This window comes from Buteo buteo, chromosome 20 (assembly GCF_964188355.1).
Source record: "Buteo buteo chromosome 20, bButBut1.hap1.1, whole genome shotgun sequence".
In the NCBI taxonomy this organism is placed as follows: Eukaryota; Metazoa; Chordata; class Aves; order Accipitriformes; family Accipitridae; genus Buteo; species Buteo buteo.
The window spans coordinates 23,133,935-23,156,566 of NC_134190.1; the positions used below are offsets into that span (position 1 = coordinate 23,133,935).

Consider the following 22,632-nt stretch of genomic DNA (forward strand, 5'->3'; position numbering starts at 1 on the left):
AGAATACATTTTCTCTTCAGCTAATTTAAGTAATTTAAAGATAACATTAACACACACCCCCTCCTCCCAAGACACATATTCAGGATAATGCTAGCATTGCTAATAGAATAATTAAAGATCAAGGTGACTTGGCACTAGTTCAAGCATATCAACTCAATGAAAGAGAAAATCAGATTCAATAAGGCTGGCCAGGGTGAGATAAAGTCCTTAGAGCCGAGCTTGGTGCAAAAACCCCACAAACAAATAAGAAAAACAAATCATGCACGAAAACACAACCCCCCTTAAACAAACATGCCACAACAAAGTAAAAGCAAACAAACAAAAAAAACCAAGCCAATGATCCTGATAATTAATAAAAGGCATTAAATAACATGGCTGTAATAGGATTAAGAATCTGATGAAACTTTACCAGCGGTGCTTTTCAGAGGCTGCCCATTGGTTTCCTCAAAGCTCCCTGCCCTGCCCCCCCAAAAAGTGTGTGGCACATAGAAGTTTTAGTTTTCTCACTGCACTCAAGGAACAGAAAATGTGACATATGCTACATCTGGCAGTTACCAGAGGATATTTTTGCTGTCACATACATGATGCATATTTATTCACATGAATTTTATTTTTTCTTACCTGCTATGCATAGAAGAAAATTTCCCTTCAAGAAGACCTGAAAGGAACGTGTCATCTGAAAAACAGAAACAAGTCCTATTATATAAATCCACAATGATGTCTATGGGCCTGTTATTTTATCACATTATAATGAAATTGATTTATATTTTGCAGTGGTAGACAGTATCATAAAAGTCATTGCAAACGCCTTTTTTCAACCCTACAATATTAAAAGAAAGGAAATAACATTTTCTTTTATACTGCTCTGGTGTTTTCAGAGGCAAGTAAAATCCATGTGTGAAAAAAAATACCTGCAGAAAAAAAAGTCAAAAATAATTTAAGTGTTGTTTCTGCTATTAAGAAGGAAAAATATTACTTTACTTTCATCTGACCATCCTTATGACATTTATTGCTCTTCTATAAGCTTTCGCTTGTTGTCTAAAGTACCTAATATCCCACTACATTCCAGATTACAACATATATTTTAAAGCATTTTCTTCTTTCTGAAAATCAGGTTTGAATTGATTTTTTTTTCTTTTTATTTTCTTCTTCTTCTTTTTTCCCCCTTGTTAAATGCACAGAATGCTAGTTATCAAGGAAATGCTAACATTCTGACACAACCTCTATGGTATCGTCTGCAGCTTAAGGTGTGTTGGCATATTACAGGAAACCTAAAGAAACAACTTATGCTTCTCCATGTGTAAGTCTACCAGATAATAGGTTGCATAATGTGGAACAGCCTGGATACTGATCAGCTTGTCTGTCCTGCAATGTATTATCTTTTTTCTGTAAAAGAGAGTAAAACTGAGGGCTTCTGAAGCAGACACCCAAGGGGCCATCATTTCAATTCTCCTAATGGAAAAATATATCATTACAGTTTTCTGACTGGAAAACGAAAAAGGTATTTCTTGTAACAATATAATCCCAACATATTATTGCTAACTAATTCTCCCTGAGACGCTGTAGCTATAACTCTGCTACCAAAGGCTTTTGTGAAAGAGGTGATGAAATACCAGAGCAGTTAATTTATAACATGCGAAACTTACCTGTAACTGGAAAATCCTCAAATGACCTGTAAAATTGTCAGGGATGGACTCCCTAATCCTCTTTTGACAGAGTCAAGGATTTGACCCATAAACTGTAAGAAGTCTGGCAAATGACGTCTTGCTTCTAAAATAATTGGTGCTATTTTAAAAATACAACTAAGGTTAGATCTCACCTGATGGTGTTATCTGCCTGCTTTACCTCTCCAGTTAGGCTTCGTGGAAACTGAAAAATCACCTTCAGAGGTAAAATATGGTGTAATCTGCACAAAGGAATTTTCTTTCTGATTACATCAGTTAGTGAGTGCCTTGTATCCTATTTATATATTTACAATAATTAATTTAACCTGTCTGCCCTACCTTTGGTTGATTTTGCTCTTAGGCTAAAGCTCTACCCTTTGAATATAAACAGCACTATAAGTGCGCTGTCTGAGTATGGTATTTTGCCTGTTTGCCTTCTGTATAATGAATTATTATAAGCACAGCCATCTCATTCCATGTTACTAAAAGGAGAAGGAAGTAGCCTAATATTACAGCTCATAAAAAGGAAAATATTCCTGCTTTCTGTTTTTCTACTTTTTAGAGGGGCAGATTTTTGGAGGACAATTCATGTAGTGAATCTGGCTCCAAATATCAACTAAAACTTACATATCTTATTTCAATTTAATCTCTTAATATAAGTTAATTTCCATCTTTTGCATAACTAGTTCTCCTAGGAGACTTGTCCTCAGCAGCTGAGGCTGGCCTCACACTTATGGAGATGCGATACAAGGTTTGAGACACTTCGTCCATTAACACCTTGCAGAGGTGCATTTAGTATAACCATAGGGGGAGGAAAAATGACATATTTTGAGATCTTGTTTGTTCCTGCACTTAAAACCATTTCCAAAGGGAATGTAAAAGCCAGTGCATATGGCACAAATGTAATTCTGGACGGAGCTTGCATATGAATTACAACTCAGAGTCAAGACCACCATCTGTCCAAAATCTCCTTTCTGATCTCCTTGCTTGAAATACAACAGAATCAGAGAAAGCATTCAACATCATGAGAGAAACAGAACAAAGCAGCTGGCTCTTCATTGTAATAAAAAATGAAGTTAAGAAGAGGTGCTTGATAATAAGCCTTCAGATCTAAACTCAAATTTTTCCTTGATAATCTATCACCTAGTCATTGATTGAATTTATTCCGCAACCCTCAGTCTAGTTTAATACTCTATAATGGCTGTTAAAGCTTTTGCTATGATGAGAAAATTTGGCTCAGCTTTCCCAAAGAGAAAAGAAAAAGTGAATACCCTAGAATACCTACATACTATTTAAAAAATATATCCAGCTGGTAGCTTTGCTTTAGAATGTCTTATTCCACAAACAACTACAATGCAGTCAACTAGCTGCTGATGCATTAAGGTATAATTATTTATTAAAAATGGCCAGTTGTGATTTGTTGAACTAAACCCTGTTTTTTTTGATAAGCATTGAATTATTTCAGTCTAGGAGGAGTGAACTAGCTTGAATACAATAAGGTCCATATCTTTCTGCTACAAACCTTTACCTTAACTCCAAGCAAAAGACATTAAATAATCACTTGCCCCTAACATAATGCCATTTAACAAGTGATCTAACTTTTCAGTCACATGGGTGTCGCACAGTCTGCCTTGATGTTGTTCCAATGGTTAGAATGAATTGGAATTCTGATGTTGGTTGACAAATGGTCACTTAATCTAAAATTTACAGTTCAGTATCAATCCTATACATAAACATCCCTTTCAAATGAAGTTGTTCACTCAGGGAGCAAGGGAGGATATTCCAACTTTCATTGTGCTTACATTAGACAGTTCAAATGATCAGCTATTTATTAAAAAATGTCATCCTAGGACCTAAAATTAGGAAGTAGGAACTTAGTAAGCAAGTCTACGACAAAAGCAGCTTTGGAAAAAAAAAATAATCTAAAGATGAAAAGGCACTGGAAAAGTTCTAGGACATGAGGATTCTACAGAGGTATTTGATCATCTGCAAGATTCTGTATGGACTGGGCTCCTGAACCTTCAAGTTACCCAAGGAAAGATAAAAATACCCTTCCAATGGAAGCCAACTGCATAAGAAAAAATCAGATACTTGAAGACTTCCCAGTCACGCCTACAAATCTTCTAGAGTTGATACTATTATGTGTTCAGAATTTTCAATGGGTTTGGGAAAAGCTAATTTATTCTCTTGCTGTAAAGAGCCTGACTTGATAGTAGAAGAAGCAGATCTAGAGCTGTAAGACAACTGATGAGCTGATTCAGTGCTTGCTAGGGAAGTGATGCCCCAACACACAGCGTCTTCCAGACGGCTACCAGACACTGGCAAATGTGCCTGAATTTCACACCTGCTCAAAAAATAGCATTGAAAGAAGACACACATGTTGTGGGCTGACTCTGAGCAAAGAAGGCACAAAGGTCAAATTCTATAAAATATGACGTACTTTTCACGAGATACAGAGTGCCTCCAGTGCTCATAGACCTCAGTGTAACTTCCAGGTGCCAAACTCCTTTCTAGGAGAGGAATTACATGTCTGAGTATCAAGCATGCAGTTAAAAATGTCCATCTTCCTTTCTATTGGGAAGTAATCTGTTAGTGGCACGCATATGTAATTTCAGAAGTCTTATTGGTGGATGCACAGTACAAGTGCAGATTCCCTGGGAAGGTAGTATATAAAAGAGAAATACAGTGTGCTTTCTTGTAGATGAATCCATGAGCAAGGCAAAATTGTCTCTGTTCTGCCAATGAGCAACTGTGTGAGTACGGACACATGGCATTCATTGCTACATCATATCCATTCCACTCTTTCCCACTGTCCCTAGGCAGACTATTAGCTCTTAAGAACACGGAATGGCAATTGTCATTATAAGTCTTGAATAATGTTTTTACTCATAATTCTCAGCATGCTTTATAAAAGGAGATGAAAGACAGCATTTGTGATACAAAGTGAGATGAAATGGATTTGGAAAAAGTTGCGCTTGACACTAACCAAGTCTCCTGATTTCAATTCAGATGATTTATCCACCAAGTATGCAATAATACATTTGAACACTGGTTAGCATACAGGACTCCTATTCCTGGTGGGGCATCTAAAGGCAAATGGATATAATCGAGAATAGAACACCAAAATGTATAAATCAAGCAGTTAAAAACTCAAACCGGCAGTACTTCATGGCCATATGCTGTGCCCAAAACTCAATGGGTAAGCATGCAGAGACGTTAGGACGCTGCCTGGAAATGAGAATCTGGGCCTCGGTTAGTCGACCAGTTATGTTGCCAGCACATGTAAATGATTTACATTATGGGATGTGCAAAGCGTTCTGCAGGGTAACAGCATGTGACATTCTATTACAAACCTAACATTTAATTAGCTGCCTGGAACTTGACTGATGAATCAAATATGCTCATACATTTAGCATTAGCCCAATATAAAAATCATGTATAATTTCAGTCAAGAAGATGACATTGCTATTATAAAACACTTCTGCTTTAAACCCAATTGAGACCATGGAATGTATTCTTAATCTTGAAGCTTTTTGCAATGGTGGTTAACCATTATACTATTCTTGTGTGTACAAGGCATATATACTCCAGAAATATATTTTTAAATTAATTTTTGAAATTTTATTTTATTTCATTCCAATGTCAAGAGTTTGAATAGTTGGCAGATATGAAACAAACTGCAGAATGAATTTCTTTTTTTTATTCTAAAATGAAATTTATTTTTCTAAATTGAAAAAATAAATCTTAAAATACAAAATCTCAATTCTTGTTATATTCCTTGATGTACTCTTTAACTTGTCCTGCTTGGTATTTATCTGGTTTTTTGTGTTTCTCCACAAACTTCACCACAGATCATCTTGCTCATTCTCTTAGTTGCAAAGATATGTCCATATATATTCTTCAGTCCTGAGAAGTTTGTAGTTAGTCTATTCTAAAAGACACCTACACTGAAGTCCCTTAAAAATTCAGTTAGGAATAGTTTAGATTCTAAGCTATACATACTCATTTATCTCTACTGAACTAAAAAAAAATATAAAAAAAAATCAGAAATGCCAAAAGAACTCTCAAGACTTCTAGTAATTTTTTGCAGACTGAGGCAATTTAAATTGTTTCTTTAACTAAAGACAATCAAAGTATTAGACCATTATCTGATCTGAAATGTTTGAGGTCCAGCAGTCACTAAAATGTGACCCTTTTGGAAATAGTCTATAGGGTATCAAATCCTCAGATATACCTTTACAGTTTGAAAGGATTTAAACCCTCAGGTGAGCTCCTGACTGGAGGATTAAAATTTAATCAGGATGGTAGTGATCATGAGACATACTGTGTACCTTGTTTAGCTCCAAAAAGTGAAATGTGCATTGTGGGATAAGACCTTGCTCCTTGTATTTGACTACAACCCCGTCTACTCCAAAACTTTGAGAAAAAAATGTGGATTACTGAATAAATAAACCAAAAGAAATTCAACCCATACAAAATGATCAATTGTAAACAGCTGGCATTTTTTATTGCTGGTTCCATCCTGCTATCAGTTAGGATACTAAATATGAAATAAGATGATGAAATATTATGCTACTGACTTATGTTTTTGTACATGAATCTGTTGTGAGCTGACTTCTGAAATGAGTACTCTTCAAATGAAAATTATATATTTCTATTTTTTAATTCTGTCAGTAATAGTGATGGCAAAGATGTCTGTATAGAAAAATAAATATAAAAATTGAAACTGAATTCTCAATTTATACCATACTTACGTTTTCGCCATAACTTAGGAAAAAGAAATAATGAATGGCAATGAAAGAGAAATAATGAATAGCAGTGAAATGAGTTAATCCTATTATCCAAAAACTCTTACTCAACATGTTAATTGGAACTCTAGAAAACGGTCAAAGGAAGTAAGAAAGGAAACAAATACTTGTCTACCTTCTCAGAGCTTTGGAAGGGCCTGTCAGAGAACTTAAAGCTGGAGAAATTAAGACTAGTTACGGCATAGATGAACCCCAGAGATCTCTGTGTTTCCAGTGGAAGTGAAGTGGTTTTTACCATGCAATAACAGAAATACTCTCCTGTCGGATTTTGTGCAGAAAATTATCATCCCACCCAGAGGGCAGGCAGAGGCAAATGTCAGAAGTGGCATCATCCCTACAACCAGCTCTGCCCCCCATCCCGAAGAGCAGGTTTCCAAGGCTGGGAAGAAAATCTCTGCACGGCTGTGCCGGAGCTGGGACCTCAGAGGGACGGAGGCTCAGGGAAAGGGCTGAAGGAAGGAGAGGTAAGAGAGGCAATCTGGCAGTTGATGAATCGGTGGGAAAATAAATAAAACTGAAAGCAAAACTTCAGAGTAGGGGTCTCATAGCAGAGCTAAATGAGGGTGCAGCCTTGTAGCCCAGTAACTCTGTTGCTGTTGCTTGCAACAGACTGGTTTAGGACATGCTTCCAGATCTGCCTGGGCTGGGTCTTCCAGAAGATTTGTTTTATCCTGCAACAGCAATTGTCTAATAACGAGTTATCTAATATTTATCTGAGTAAATAAAAGCACTCTGCCCTTTGCTTTGGCATCTTGATATGACATTTTTCAAAAGTAAATATAAATAACACAGCAATGCCCCGGTACTAAAAAATTAATATCTCCATATTTTGTGTGTCTTTTTTTTTTCCCACCAGTAGTCATGCCCTTGGTTAGCTGGAGGCACAATCTTGTCAAGACACAAGAAAGCACCAACCCAAGAACTACATTAATTTTTTAAGCATCCTCAGCAGCACTGCTCAGGTCTCTTGTGCAGAGGAGAGAATATTTTGCATTTGTCCATAGCAAGTAAAAGTATCTACATATGAATTCTGAAAGCTTTTTGATACATAGGTTGAAATAAAATACAGTAAATGTTATTTCCAATTAGCTTAACATATTCAAAAACCATACAGTTCAACTAAGAATATTCTCAGCACCCTGGGAATTAAAACAGAAACACCAACAGCAAGTGTTAGTGGCTTAGGAGTCAAGTATCTTTCTCAAGATCACTGCAGTCAGTGGCAAAGCTGAATCAATAATCTTCTGGATCCTCCAGAACGTTAATTGTTCTCAAATTCTTATACCAATGACTGGATGAATTCTGACATGATGTTCTTAATGACATCATTCCCTTGAGGTTATTTGTAATGCATGAGTAGAGAGGGAGAATCCCCGCCCACGACTTGCTGCCCACGCTGCTCTCGGTGCAGCCCAGGACAGGGCTGGCGGTCTGGGCTGCGAGCCCACGTTTACGGCTCATGTTGAGCTTCTTATCAACCAACATCCCCAAGTCCTTCTCCTCAGGGCAGCTCTTAATCCCCATATTTCTCAATAATGGAAATGAAGTTATTCCAAGAAAGACAGAGGCAGCTCAGCCAAGATAATCCAAACCCTAAAATTATCCATCAAAAAGAGAAATTGTTAGAATATGATTGTACGAAAAGGCTATAAAATACAAAACTGTTGAGGACACTTAGTTGGGTCCTAATGTCTCAGAATGCAAAATGTCATATATAACATTGATTCATTCATAATTTAATGTGGTACTTAGAAAAAGTGCTTCTTTAGTAGGTGTCCATCAGAAAAGGACTGATTAATAATTTAAAAAAACCCTCAGCTTTACAATATGTGTAGATGACAAAAAAAAAAAAAAAAGACAAAAGTCACAATCATAAAATGTTACAAATTTATTCACTCATGTTCTAAAGTATTGTTAGTGTGGTGTTTGATATCTAGATTGTGCTATTCATATATGTTTTAACACGGCACTTTTGTTTCCTTGATTTTCCTTCTGTCAAGTTCAGATTCAATTGCCTGGGGCGGCTGTAATGAGAAAGTATTTTTGGGAAGAGATATGGGTTGTCTTCTGCCTCACCAAGCATAAGAACGGTTAATGGTGTCAGCCTGAAATAAAGATGTGGCCATTACCTGAACAGGTGAAGGATCGTTGTTCTTACACCTACAGACTTCCTTTCTTATTGTCTCATTTTTGCCTTTGGCCCACAGTTCAATTCCCACAGTAGCAGTACTGTGCTATACTTTCTTTCATTATTCTTTCATTAACCATCAACTTCGTACAGAAGTAAACAAAAGACATCTTTTGTCTTTTAGGATCAGCAATTGCTCTCTGTGTTTCTCTGGGCACTTCACATTCTCACAGTAAAATTCACCCTAATTTCTTCATTTCTTTGTTTCCTATTAATAAGATGCCCAGCAATGTGTAAATTGCTGTAATCTCATTATGCCACCATCACACTTTTACTGTCACATTTATTCTCCTTTATGAAAGCCACTAGAAAAGAAAAGAAACAAAGAAAAATGATCAAGCTATGTTACAAGCCGACAGAAAACAGATTTTCTCCTGCAATCAAGAAATTTTCTATGCTATTGGTAATTCCAAAAAAAAAAAAAGAGAATACTACTAGCTAAAATAGTGAAAAATTCTCTGTTTCAGACTCATCTGTAATGTGACAATATCTAAAATTTCACTATTACGTTGATACAAATGCTGAATTTAAGCTACTTTCCAGCCAGAGGTTTCATCAGAGACACAGAGAGGTAGCAAAATTGTCTAGAGAACAAAAATATATTGCCAGATGTAAGCAGCTTAGTATCAGAAGATAAGCTGTAAGTATTTTGCAACCTTGTTTCTAGCAAATTTAGACATAAAGTGAAAAAAACAACTGGAAAAACAACTTGGGAGTAGATACAGAGTTCATTCTGCTTACTTTTTAAGCAGAAAAATGATACTGTGATTTAACTGCTCTCTTGCAAACAACTGATTTTCTATTCTTAACATCTGATCTTTCCTGTCTGTAGCATGGCTTGTCCCCCAACTTTTCTTGGCTGAGCTGCTAGAAAAAATGAGAAGGAACTTCAAAAAAAAAAAAAAAATATTATTCCATATAGTTAAATGAGCTGGTGGGCAAGTGAAGAGAAGGAGTAACTGATTGACTGACATATATTGCTATAAAATAAAACCCCCATATGCAAGTAATATAATGGGCTGTTTCATACAGACTATCTGATTATTTTTTTTTATTTTACTACTTGGAAATGACTAAGAACTGAAAGGAAGACTTTTTAGTTTACTAACCCTACTCAGTGTCTCCAGATACCCTCATGCATTTTGACCTGAATCTTTTTACTCTTAGTTCATTCTTTCAAGTAGGTGAACCATTTCTCTGTATTACTGAGAGAAGAGTATGATATGATGAGCTCTTTACAGTGGTAAACTGTATTATTACTTATACATGAACAGTGTTTGGGCAAATCATGTTACTAGGGCCTCTGGGGTGTTTAGAAAATCTCAGTCCTTGCTATTTTTACTTTTTTTTTTTTTTTTTTTTACATTTATTATTGCTTTACTTGGTATTCGAATATTTTTGTCAGACCCTTTTCTGGGCATAATTTGGCTGGTACACTGTTCACAAACAATTCCTTTTTTACAACATCCTATTTTCATTCAAAGTGTGTGTAGTAGTCATCTAGGCTACAAAGACTTCTACTCCATGGTTGGATGGCTGATTTTTCCAAGAAGTTGAAAAAGAGTTAAGTGATTTCGACAGCTTAGGACTCCCTTTGTGCAAAATCTTTTTAAAAACAAACAAACAAACCCAAACCCTCTAAGCATTGTTATACAGTGTACTGAAAAACATAAGTAATTTATATTTTCTGAATAAAGGTATGGGTTTTATTCAAACAATGATTTTTTTAAAAGATCAGTCCAGTCTTTACAGACTCTTACTAAGAAGTGACAAATACAGGGAGTGCCAAATTCAGATGCATACAATTTAGGATGGAAATATGAGCTTTCTTCTGTTTGCTTTTGAGGTATTTATCTCGGAGATGAATTATCAGTAATTGCTTCATATGAGATATATACAGAGTGAAACTTAATTAGTAATTTAAATGTACACCAAATTGGAACATTTTGAATCTCAATTAAAATTAATGGCTGCAATTAATTCAGACTTATTAGTCGCCAACTTGTTCCCCATTCCAGCTGCTGACATTTTCAAGTAAATGAGACAGTGTTTGGTGAATCCATGTCATAAACAACACCATCAAGGGGTGCTGTCAGCTGTTTATTTGTCAGAAAGATGTTAAAACCTTTCCATCTGCCTTCCAGTTGCCTTTATGAGGGATCTACGAATCACAAAAGCTGTCAGATCACTGCCTGTGTAATGTGAAAAAGCTTCCATCAGTCCTAAGATAAGCACAGAGCTGCTCAAATCCTTGTGTTGATTAAATTAATCTTTCTTATTAACATGTAAGGAAATAGAAATTCAGATTTGTTTGCACATGTTTGTCAAGCCGAGTAATAATTCATGTGTATAAAAGTCACAACCATATTTTTGAGGACACAGGTTCTTACAATAGGTAATTTAAGGGTCATCCTTCTTCTGTCCTTATTCCAAGGGGCAATTTAGTCAGAGCTTTTGCACATATTTGTTAAGGTGTGCATTTTAACCCCAAACTAACCCAAATCCAGAACAAATGTGAAATTCTTATTTGTCTGGGGATACATTTAATTTAATATCTATTAAGTCTCACCTTTCCTTTTACATGTCATTATTACACTACATTCATTTAAAAACTGATGAAACCCAAAGCACAGAGAAAATTTCACCTGATGTCAACTTGAGAGTCTTATACAAAACCCTTAGTATTGACACCCCACACCCAGTGTTCCAGTGAATAAATGACCTCTTCTTTCCAAAATGAAGGGAAATCTATGTTGAAGCTCTCAGCTTCACTTGGTAGTGCGATATATTTGGATTGTGCTATGCAGCATGCTAAAATCTTGTAAACATGGCAAACTAAAGCTATATCTTGCCACCGCAGGATATGATTTCATGTTAGGTAAAATCTAATAAAATGTTCCCATGTTGAAAATAACCCTTTTACCTAGGCCGTTGACAAAAATATCTGCTTTTAGCTTACAAAATGACCTATGCAAAACAAATGACTCCAGGTTAGAATGACAGAGTGAAATGCTAATTTAGAAAACTTCAGTAGGCAAGTCAAGTACTAGTAGGTACATTCAGTGTGTACCAGGATAAGTGCTATTAATGCCTGTTAAGCATATGACTAGAAAATAACACATTCTCTTCTTCTTGGTGTGTTCAGATGGGCCTGAAACTGTGCTTGCCATTAGATAAGCTTTGTTTTTCTTTTCAGCTGGCATTATAAAAAGCAGCAAAGTCTGTAAAATTTTATTATATAAACAACTACAACAACAAACTACTCCTCTGGGATTAGGGCATGCTCAGCAATCAGCACAGCTAAACCACATACCACAAGAAACTGAACCAGGGCAGAGTTGAGTCGCTTTTAGTCCTGCAATCTATTAAAATTTATTTTTTTCTGTGAAAGCCTCGTAAATGCTTTGTGGCTTCTAGCTGCAGAGTTTACTTGCCTGCTGCTTCACAGAAACTCAAAGCCACAAAACACTTGTGCTCTTCCTTAATACACGCACAATCCCATCCTGAGCCCATCAAGATGCTTGCATACTTTTGGAACCTATGGATCTTTTTAACTAGTGCTAAGGCCAGTAGTTGGTATAATAAAGCTATTATCTTTGCTTATATTCACTTATCCACTTTATCTTACCAAAAACTCTGTGAGATACAAATTCATGCAGCAGATCAAATTGTGTTTCTGTATTGGAAGCCTTTTGGCAGTTCCACAGTATGAAGAGATCAGAAAGCAATTTTACCTACCCCGAACTTGTAGATTAGCAAGAGAATTTTCCAGGTTTAGTGAGCCAGCTCAATGGCTTTCTGTTAAGATCTCTCTCTCTACCACTTAGGTCAGAGTTTTTCCCAAGGCACGATTTTGTTTCAGGCTATTCACAGTGTACTATGTGAATGACTATATATGATGGGTACGGTATGCCACTATATGATGCATAGTACTGGGATTCCTGACAATTGTTATTCCTTGATTTATTTTATGTTTGAAATTTTGTCCTAATACTTTCTTAATGTATTCTTTTTAAAAAATATTGGTAGGTCTTAGAAAGCTCTTGTTTAATCTAATCCTTATCAATGCACAGATATTTTGAGTTTCTTTCCTGTCCTGTGACTTTTACATCATGGCTTTCAAGATAGTAATCTTCAACCTGAAAAGTGTTTCCAGAATTTCAATATTAAAAGAAGTAAACATTGTTGCTATTTCAGCACTAGTATTAGTAAAACTGATAACTATACTTCCTTTATAGTTCTGAATCTTACAGGCTCTGCACATATAGAGGCTAATTTGTTTTATGATAATATTATTTCATTGTTTGCAGAAATCTAAAGCAAATTTTAGTCTGCCAGCTAGTTCATCTCCTATGGGCTAAGAAGTTATCCAGAGAGATTGTTATGGATAGACAGAGTAAGCATTTGCCTAAGGCATGAGACTTCCAGAGACCACAAAATGGTTACTGCTCCACTGCCACCACTTCCAATGACAAAGCCTGAAAAAGCAGGTGCCAAAACACCACAGAAAGCAGTGGTCCCTCCCAGCAACCCTCGTCCTACTGAGCAGTCTTCTTTTAGCTTTTCCTCAGTCACCTCTTCCTCTGCCTTCTCCTTCCCTTCCTCTGGCAGGCATATTCTAATAATACTTGGACAATTTTTCTGTACAGCCAAGAAGTTGTGAACCAACTCTGGTACTCTGCTTTCTCACCTTCATGCATTACAGATAAACTCTAGGGAATGATGCTGAGGAATTTACTCCAAAATCATAGTCAAACAATTGGAGATAAATACAACACTACAATGCAGGAGAACACAGTGTAATACTTTTAAAACAAGGGTGAGACTGCATGATCTGAGAATTTTGTTTTACCAAAATAAGGGGAAATACAAAGTTGCCACCAAAGCCATTGGTTATTCCTAGGACATACAATCAGATATTTTCAACCAAACTCATTTAGAATTTGCCTTCAATTCAAAAAAGATGCTTTCAGAACAGTATGTTTGCAAGGTTGGGGTTTTTTTCTGCAGTCCTTCTAAAACGTGATCGCAACTTGTATAAAAGGACAGAGGAAACCTCTACTGCCTGCAGCTTCCTTAGCTGCTACATGAGACTTGCTGCTTCAGTAAAACTTTCTAGCCTTCACTAAGACTGCCAGACAGGCATTGTGTCAGATTGTACAGAAAAGACAAGATATTGAAACAAACCTGGGAAATAGCATGAGGAAGTTAGACGGCAAGGAGATTTCTCATTAAGAGGGTAGTTGCCTTGCCCCTTTTGGAGAATTTACATACGAGTCACTTCCATGTCAGGCTGCATGGACCGTCTCAGCTATCTATAAACGTCAGCACCAGCACCTTTCTTCAAAACATTCACTGTGCTCTTTTTAAGTACCACTTCCCCTGCTTCGTGCCTAGTGTGCTTCCAACGGCTAAAGCAATTAAATGGGAAACATATTTTCACAAAAAGAAATGTCATTGTAACTTAGATGATTTTAAATAAGCACTATACACTTACTTGGTATGTCCTATACCTGTTACTTCTCTCTTATTGGCACAACTCAGCAAAGACAGGCTTAGAAACTAATATTTTCACTCAGAAAATTACATGAATGGATGAAAGGAAAACAGAAAGCATGTACATGATACGTTCATGTTAAGTGAGCTTCTGATCCCACACTCCATGAGAGCTCAGTATTATTCCAACTGGTCTGACTGCAGTTGTGGTCGGATTTGGAGACAGTCTGAAGGATTGTAAGGACTACAATTTAAAATTTCGACTGCTTATCTAAAATTAAAGCAAAGACTATAATGGATAAAAAATGTGCAATTACAGTCCTTTATAGTTATCTTAATTACCTTATTAGGAGAGAATAAACACGTGACAAAAACCTGATAGAATCTCGGCATCAGTAAGAGTGAAAATACAAACAAGATTGTTTAGACCTTAGTCCCAGTCATCTTTTTAGAAGCATGAAATATCCCCATTCTCATAGCAGTCTGTAGGAACTGAAGATGCCTCACGCATTCCAAGATCCGTGCAGCCCCACTGCCGAACCATAGCTCTTGAAAGACGAATGTAAAATGAGATGCTACTTTGGAAACAGAGAAGGCTGAAAGGGTGAGAGAAGGTAATCCTGTGAATAACAAATCATCAATGTGATAGAGAGACCTGCCTGATGGACAGCTTCAGAAATGCAAAGGACTCGTGGGTGTGATAATGAACTGTGAGTGTTCAATGGGAGGTGACAGCAAAGGAAAGCCAAGGCTTTCCAATTTAGGGCTGAGTATGCAGAGATATCGCATGACAAAGCAGACAGGCAGCCCTGGCCTCTGAGCATCTCTGCTGGAATAATATTTTGAATACAGGATTCAGTTCAAGAAACTACCTTCCATATAAACATTTATAGACTGTAGGGAATTCAGAGACAAGGGGCGGGGGGGAGATGAAGGAACTGATTTATGAGGAAGGAATAGAGAATTTTAGAAAATTCCGCATCTCTGGCTTGTCTGGTGCCTGGAGTGAAGCAAGAAATCAACAAGTATTTGAAGGATGCAAACCCAAAGGACAAAAGTGTTATTTAAAAGAATGCAAGAGAGTGTAATAAGAAATGGTGCTGTTGCAATATTGAATAACAATAAAAAAAGTTGAACTGGCTATTTCAAATATATCCCAAGTTCTATTAAAGTAGCGATATTACTTTCCTGAGGGAAATGACAAGAACCTTTTGCTAAATAAAAAAAAAAACCACCTTTACTTTTTTATACCTAGCCTGCTAAAATAAAGAAGAAATGCAGCTCCTGGAGAGCTGGGCTAACAGACTTGTTTTTCCTCTCCAAACTCTGATTTATTTTTATATGAAAGCAGCTATCCCTCTATTGTTATTGGAATACATTTTATATTTCAGTATTTGGATGTATTCAAACTTTAAGGTAATATAAAAAATTATTTTAGTTACCTCTCCTTAATTCCTGTATCTCCATGACCAAGAAAATTAAGTCAGTTAGTTCTGAAAATGTAGGCATTAATCCTATCCTAGCAACTTTTAGAATACATTTTGGGATTTATTGTCAACATTTGATTCCTCTTTAGAAATGGCTTCCTCCAAAACTGATTTGCTGGTTTTATTTTATATTATATGGACATCAGAGTTCATCTCTCACTAGATAGTATACCCTCATGAATGCTTGAAAAATTATCATATTAACAAGCCTTATGTTCAACAGAGAAATCAACCTCCTTGCAAACCTGAGCAGTCACTGCGTATGTATCTGAGTCTGAATATTTATATACTTGAGTATAATAAACTGTACCACAGAGAAAAACTACACTAAAATGTGATGCTTAATAAAAATTTTCCTATTTGTTTACAAAATTATTCTATAGACTATAATACCTAATAAACGTATGAGTAACTATCTAGGAAGAGCTAAGAAACCAAGCTGTAGATAGGTTCATCATTTGGTGATAGTAAATCTAGGTGCAGATTAAGACCAAAAATGTCAGAAAGGGAAACATGCACTGATGATATTACTCTAGCTTATAGATGTAATATTCAGCTCTCTTTCCTGACTATGAGGGCCTTAAAGCTAAAAGAAAATAATACATTGTGTTAATCCTTGCTTCTTTCAGATGTCAGTATGATTAATTGCAATCCTTTTTCAACACATTCACTTTGTAAGTCAAGCACATGGTTTGTCTTCTGGAAAGTACCGAGTAAATGTCAAAAGATACAGTAGTTTCTTCCAACAATAATAAAACCAGACAACCAATAGATGGAGGGAGAAGGAAGGGTAGCAACACCATTCTGAAGACTGTTACGCTATGAGCTAATAGGAGATGATGCGTCTCTGTTGTATGGCTTCACACACAGTGTCCTACTTCCAACCATGAATCCAAAACCTGTCTAAGTATATCCTTTACGTACACTTCCATGCTCTTCTTTGGCAGGTTGTACTCAACACGAACAATATCACTCAGAAGCTCTAAGGAACGTGGTCTGACTCTTTTTTTCTAAGCAGTATTTGTTGCAAGAGAGGGAATGCCTGTTCTGCTTCCAGGTGTGGTTGAGCTGCAGAAAAGCAAGCTGCCTGATGGCCTCATCCTGCAGCCTGGACACGGGGCTAGAGTCTCGAGAAGTGAGGGTGTCTGCTGCCCAAGAGTGGTGACTGAGAAACACAGCGGGAGGAAGCCAGCAGCACGAGAACACACGAGGGGGCTACCAACAGGACCTCCTAATAGCAACAGCCAACTCCGGGAAGGTAGAATTAAGTTTTTAGGCAACTTATCATCTTATTCTTGGTCTACAGAACTGTGGACTCGGTTTCCTGGATGCACAAAAGAGAATAGACAGCTTGCATTTGCAAAGTTTTTATTTTACATTATTTTATTTGGAAATATCCTATGAATGTTGTTGAATTAAGCTTTCTGGACCCTTCTATGCAGTAGTTAATTTTAATTTCCTTTTACAGTTAGTCACTGTGTCTCACATTAATAACTATAAGTATCAGAACAAAGAAAACATTATTGCTATTTAAAAAAGCTAGCTTTTCCTTTCATATTGAGTTCTTAGCACATTAAGATGACAGATTTCTTTATTAAAAGCAAACACAACTATGTTTCTTACAGTTTCCATGTTTATGAAAATACTCTTGGTACGCTGTGGTATAAATTACATCTCAAAAAGTGAACAGTAATTTATCCAGAGAAGCAATAAAACCAGGATATGAGCTATGCAGAGTTCTCCTGGCTAGTTAGTATAAAGTAATTTCAAGTAATAAAATTATAAAATTAGATCTTCAGTTATTAGTAACTGTTTGGGTGCTTGTGTTTGTGGACACTGAGCTTAAGATAGAGAAAAAAATCTTACTATTGAAGGGGCAAGATGCTAATTTTTTTTCTGTAAATCAGACAAAGCAGGGAAGACCAAAAAAGTGAGACTCCCCAGGCTGCTACTCATTTATGAAATTTTAACCTTGTAATCAAGAATACAGATTTCTTAAGAAAATGAAGCAGTTAACCTGTATATTCTATTAGGATTTATTTAAGGGAAGAGCTATTGTAATTTTATGTTCAATGTAGTACAAACACAACAGTGAACATGTCAGTCCTGACCCAGAATTGATACTGAACCAAGCCTTTGATTTTCTAGGTAAAAGAACACATTTTTTGCATTTGGTTTCCACGCTTAATAAGGCAAAGTCCTGCAGGCAAATCAGCAGCTGCACACCCATGTAACAAGACTGACATACGCTATTCCACAAGCAATTACATTTTTAAATCATTGGAAGAGTAAGTGGAAATACATAGCTTTCCTAACTTACCCGGTAGGTTAATAGGAAGTTCTTCACATAATTATTATCAAAATATTTCTACCCTATTGGTATATTACTCTGGAGGACTGTTATTATTTAGATGGATCTGGGGAACAGTGTCATCCTAGGCAGGTTATCTCTGGAGCTTGTTGTCCACCTCTTGTACCCTATTCATTTGTTCTCCCAGATCCTGAGTTACTCAACAGTTTGTTGCCTAGTGGTAGCATTAGCTCATGAGCAGCAAATGGACATTGAGAGTGACCACAAAGAGATAGTTTTCATACCACAGCTGCGATGACATCTTTGCATGCAAGAGCAGGGAAAAAGGAAATGATCCTAACTTTTCAGCTTTGGGAAAAGGAAGACTTTGAGAACACTGGGGGAGAGGAAAACTAGAAATATGTCTTGACAGACACATCTGTTGACATGAATGCAACAACTTTAAAAATAGAGAGCATAAATACTAGTTATTTCTTTGCAAAACCATAAACCAAATGTTTGTCATACATAGCAGATTAAAAAAGGGTGCAAAGACCAATGTAATTTTTTCAGTTGTTTCTTTTTTTCTTCCCTGATATAACTTTTCAAAGGAAGTTTAAAGTAATTAAGATGTATATAATAAAAAACTATTTCTTTTCTTGTCACTACAAAGCACATGATAGCAAATGTTGGCATTAAAATTTTTTGTAAATTACTAGAATAATTAGCAGTAGTCAGAGTTCAATTTTGCAGCAAACCACTTGAGAGTCATTATAAGAATAAAAAAATTGCTTGAAAATGACCAAACAAGAATACATCTGCACTTTATGAACCTGCAGACAAGAACAATTTCTATTTTTAAATGTCCTTTAGCATCTTTTGTATCAGTGGCAGCTTTCTTTTATGCTAAGTAAAATTAGAAATACCCAGGATAGTGTGTTAGAGAACTCCAAGTATAAAATAATTCATTAAAGATCTTTAAAACTGCCTGAGCGACACTAAAATATTAATAAAAAGAGAAGCTTATATTGCTTATCCAATAAAAATGCTCGTTGTTCAGCTGATAGGTTTGCCTTTTGCACATTGGGGGTAGGGATCATTCTTAGAGAATGACTCGCAAGGGATGCAGTAAAACACTAAGCAGAAGGAAGAGGAAGCACAGTCCAAATAAAGAACTACTACAGATTTTGCCAGAGACTATAGCACAGCTAGTCCTTGATTGCCATTTCTTTTCTTTTAACAGATGTATTTCATGGCCATGGCGTGACCAAATTTGACTTGAAAACTTAATTTCATCCTGTTCCAGCTCCCAGATATTCTGTTTCCTTTTCTACAATGTTTATTTTTCACTGGTCTGGTCCATCAAAATATTCTTCATTCAAATATCTCCTGAAAATTCCCTTATTCCAGTGTTACATCAGTAGTATACACTGCCTTTTATCTTGACCCACACCTTTAAAAAAATATGCTACGGCAGAACACTTTCTGCCAGTATCACACAGAGTAGCACTATCACAGCTGAGCCTTTCCTCAGACTACCTCCTTCCTACTTCCTAATAGCTGGATTTATTACATCAGATTTACTTTTCTGCGACAGGAGTCCTCTGTAAATATTTTTTTCTTCTGGACACAGGAAGTTAAGTGTCCCTCCAGTGAGAGGGGTACTAAATTCAGGTTCTCCATATACTAAACATCATTGCCTTTGTGCTACTGCGTAAGAGGGAAGCAACACCGCTTGCTATTTTTAGTAAAAAGAGATATGCGTATTGCCCCTCTCAGTCTGAACACACTTTCTGGATTGGCCTGGGGGGAATGCCTATGCAGAGGTTTCCAGCTGAAGGCAGACGGGTAGGATGCATTAAGCTGCTCAGTGCTACCAAGTTGGGAAAGATTTGGAAGAGAATTGCCTGTGCTAGTAGAAACTCACTGGCAACATTTCAAGTGCCTACAGATGCCTAGAGTCACATTGTGGTTTTGAGGACTGTGTCTGATATTTGAACTGGGCACCTGCATCCATCCTAAATCTTTTGTGGATTTCAGTATATACATTTAAATATTACTGGTCATGCCTGCCTTTTTCTGCTGACTCTGCATGTAGTCAGGGGAAGAACCCTCAAGTCCCTTGACAGCCTGCAATGTCCTGCTTATAGAACAATGGCATACCTATTTTGTTAGAAAAATCATAATTCAATGTTTGAAAAAAACAATGGTATTCCTACTATATGTTGAGATGTCCAGAACCTGTGTCTTGAGCTACAGTCCCTATAATAGTGTAGTTTTCCATTGTGCATATTTATATTTCATTTGTGCAATATTTAAGCAGCGGTTTTACTTTCTTTCCTGATTTGATTAAATGGCCTATAACAGACATATGACAGAATTTCCTCCTTCTATAGCTTTGTTATTTCAGATGCATCACATTTTACAGTTCTGAGTTATTAGTAATTTTAAAAGTGATAACAGTCTTTTTATAAGTCAGTTCCCCTTCTCACTTTTCCTTCATTCCCCTTGACTTTTTTTACTACTACGACCTTCCTACACAGCTAAATATCAGGTTTTAATATTATAATCATTGTTACCCTTCCAGTTTCCCCAAAATCACTAACCAAAAGCTGAAGTTAGCTTAGCTTTGGATGGGTAGGACATAAAAAGTAAACCCCAAAAGAGAGTGCCTCATGCGGGAGAACGAGCAGGCCCTGTTTCGAGAGATGATTAAAATGGAGATTGTGCTATTTATGAAGATTTCTGTCATAATCCCCCATAGCCTCCACAGACGCTGCATTTTCATACTGGGAGGTGAAAGAGGCGAGGCACAAAAAAGCTTTTCTTATCTCTCTGTAGAATACTGTTTCATTGAGAAAAAGCTGGTATTGGTTAAAATTAGCAGAGACTGCATTTCTTCAGGTGTAAGTGAGAACGTGGTTTTAGTCCAATAAATGCCTCAGCACTAAAAAATTCAAACACTCTAGGGTAATGAATGAAAGAGCAATCATTTCTCTATGATGAAGAAATCAGGAAATTCTGCAGAAACACAGTTCTCTAAGAAAACCGCTGATTTAGTTTATCTCATTTGGGTTTTGGAGAATGTGGAAGAAATATTTTTAGACTCATTAAACCCAAAAGATAAGGTTACTAATACCAGATAGCATTTTTATTAAAGCCAGAATCAGTTCTAAATAAATTCTTCTCGTGTATCAGGATCTTCAATGCACCTTTACTGCCCTGATAAATATTAAACTGGGGCCATCAGAACCTGACATAATCCTCTGAAATTCAGAAAACTAACTGATAATGAAGTGAAAAAGAAAAATCACACAGTACCATCTGCTGTGATCTTTGCTTAATATGGCAGATTACATTTTATGGCCAGAAAAAGCTCTCCAAAATTTAAAATGTGACCTTCCAATAATGCAGGCTTGTGTCAAAAGAATGAATAGAATTAAGATGCTGCAGGGAAAGAAACTCCAAAATTAGATGCAAAGAAATAAAAATGAAGGCAAGACAAAAAGAGGTGCCAGCATACAGTTTATAGTAGCTGTCTACTTATCATTTTTAATATACAAGATAAGTGGGTACAAAATTAATGAAATCTGGATTTCAGCACAGGGCGAGCAGAAAGTCAATACTAACTTTGTGCAACTTTTTCACTAGGGACGCTCTCTAATCAATGGTGAGCCAAAGATCAGCTTTTCAAATTTGTTCCCTTACACAAAAGCTCTTCTGTGAGTTTATTTTTTAGAGGAGAAGTGTCCAGCACTTTCAGGAAAACATGCTTAATTTCTGTATTTTAAATTAGACATTGGAATTTAAGTTGATATCTAAAAGTTCTCACACTTCCCTTGTCCATTGTACGTTAACTTCAAATCAGTGTTACTTCCAAAATTTGTTGTGATATCTGTATAACCAAATGCAGTGGGAGACAACAGACACTGTGGACTTGAAAAGAGCACTGAAGTGAGGAGGAAGATTTGCAGGCCAGATAAGGGAGAAAAAAGAGATCTTAATGTATGGTTACGTGGAAGCTGTCACACTAATTTCCCCTGTGCTCTGAGCCAGTGGGGCATAAGCCATTTCTGACCTGAATCATGCAGCTGTATTAGTAAAGGCAGATAAAATGCTAGTAAGACCACCCGAAAAATAGACTTTTTACCATGGCCATTACTACGTGCTTATATGTTCCTATCACTTTGGAACTGGAGATTCAGGGAAATGGAACTGCTGAAAATCAAACCTGTGGGATGAGAAATGGCTCTTTGCAGAGCAGAACAATCTGACCAGCATTACAGCTGAACAAAAAGATATCATTATAGAAATAAAGCTGGTGACTATCTAGCTTCTATCTGGCTTGACTAACACAGTTCAGCTCTGGAGTCAGGGAAGTAGGTATTTGCAGATGAGGAAAACCCGCTTATGCTGCAAAAAATATTAATGATGTACAAGATGTCACCAGGACGCTGTCAATCCCTGGACACACACACATTGTTCTTTTAAAAACTATTAGCTAAAAAAATGTAGGGACTTATTTAAGTTACAGTTAATACGTGTGATGCATTCATAAAAATATGTGTCCTTTTAAACATGCATGTGACTACTGAAAGCAGAGAATACTAATATTGAAACAATTCTATAGTACAAATTTAGTGTCTAACTAGAATCAGCAGCCATCACATGGCCATCACACAAACTATCTAACTTTATT

At 36.5% G+C, this 22,632-nt stretch overlaps 1 long non-coding RNA gene across 1 annotated transcript in view; it reads right to left on the bottom strand.

Moving 5' to 3' along the window:
• The window catches only part of LOC142042348 (uncharacterized), a 389,027-nt gene that overhangs the window by 18,340 nt on the left and 348,055 nt on the right, over positions 1-22,632 (bottom strand). Inside the window, exon 4 of the long non-coding RNA XR_012653715.1 lies at positions 622-676. This is a non-coding gene — a long non-coding RNA (uncharacterized LOC142042348). The remainder of the gene's footprint in view (positions 1-621; positions 677-22,632) is intronic.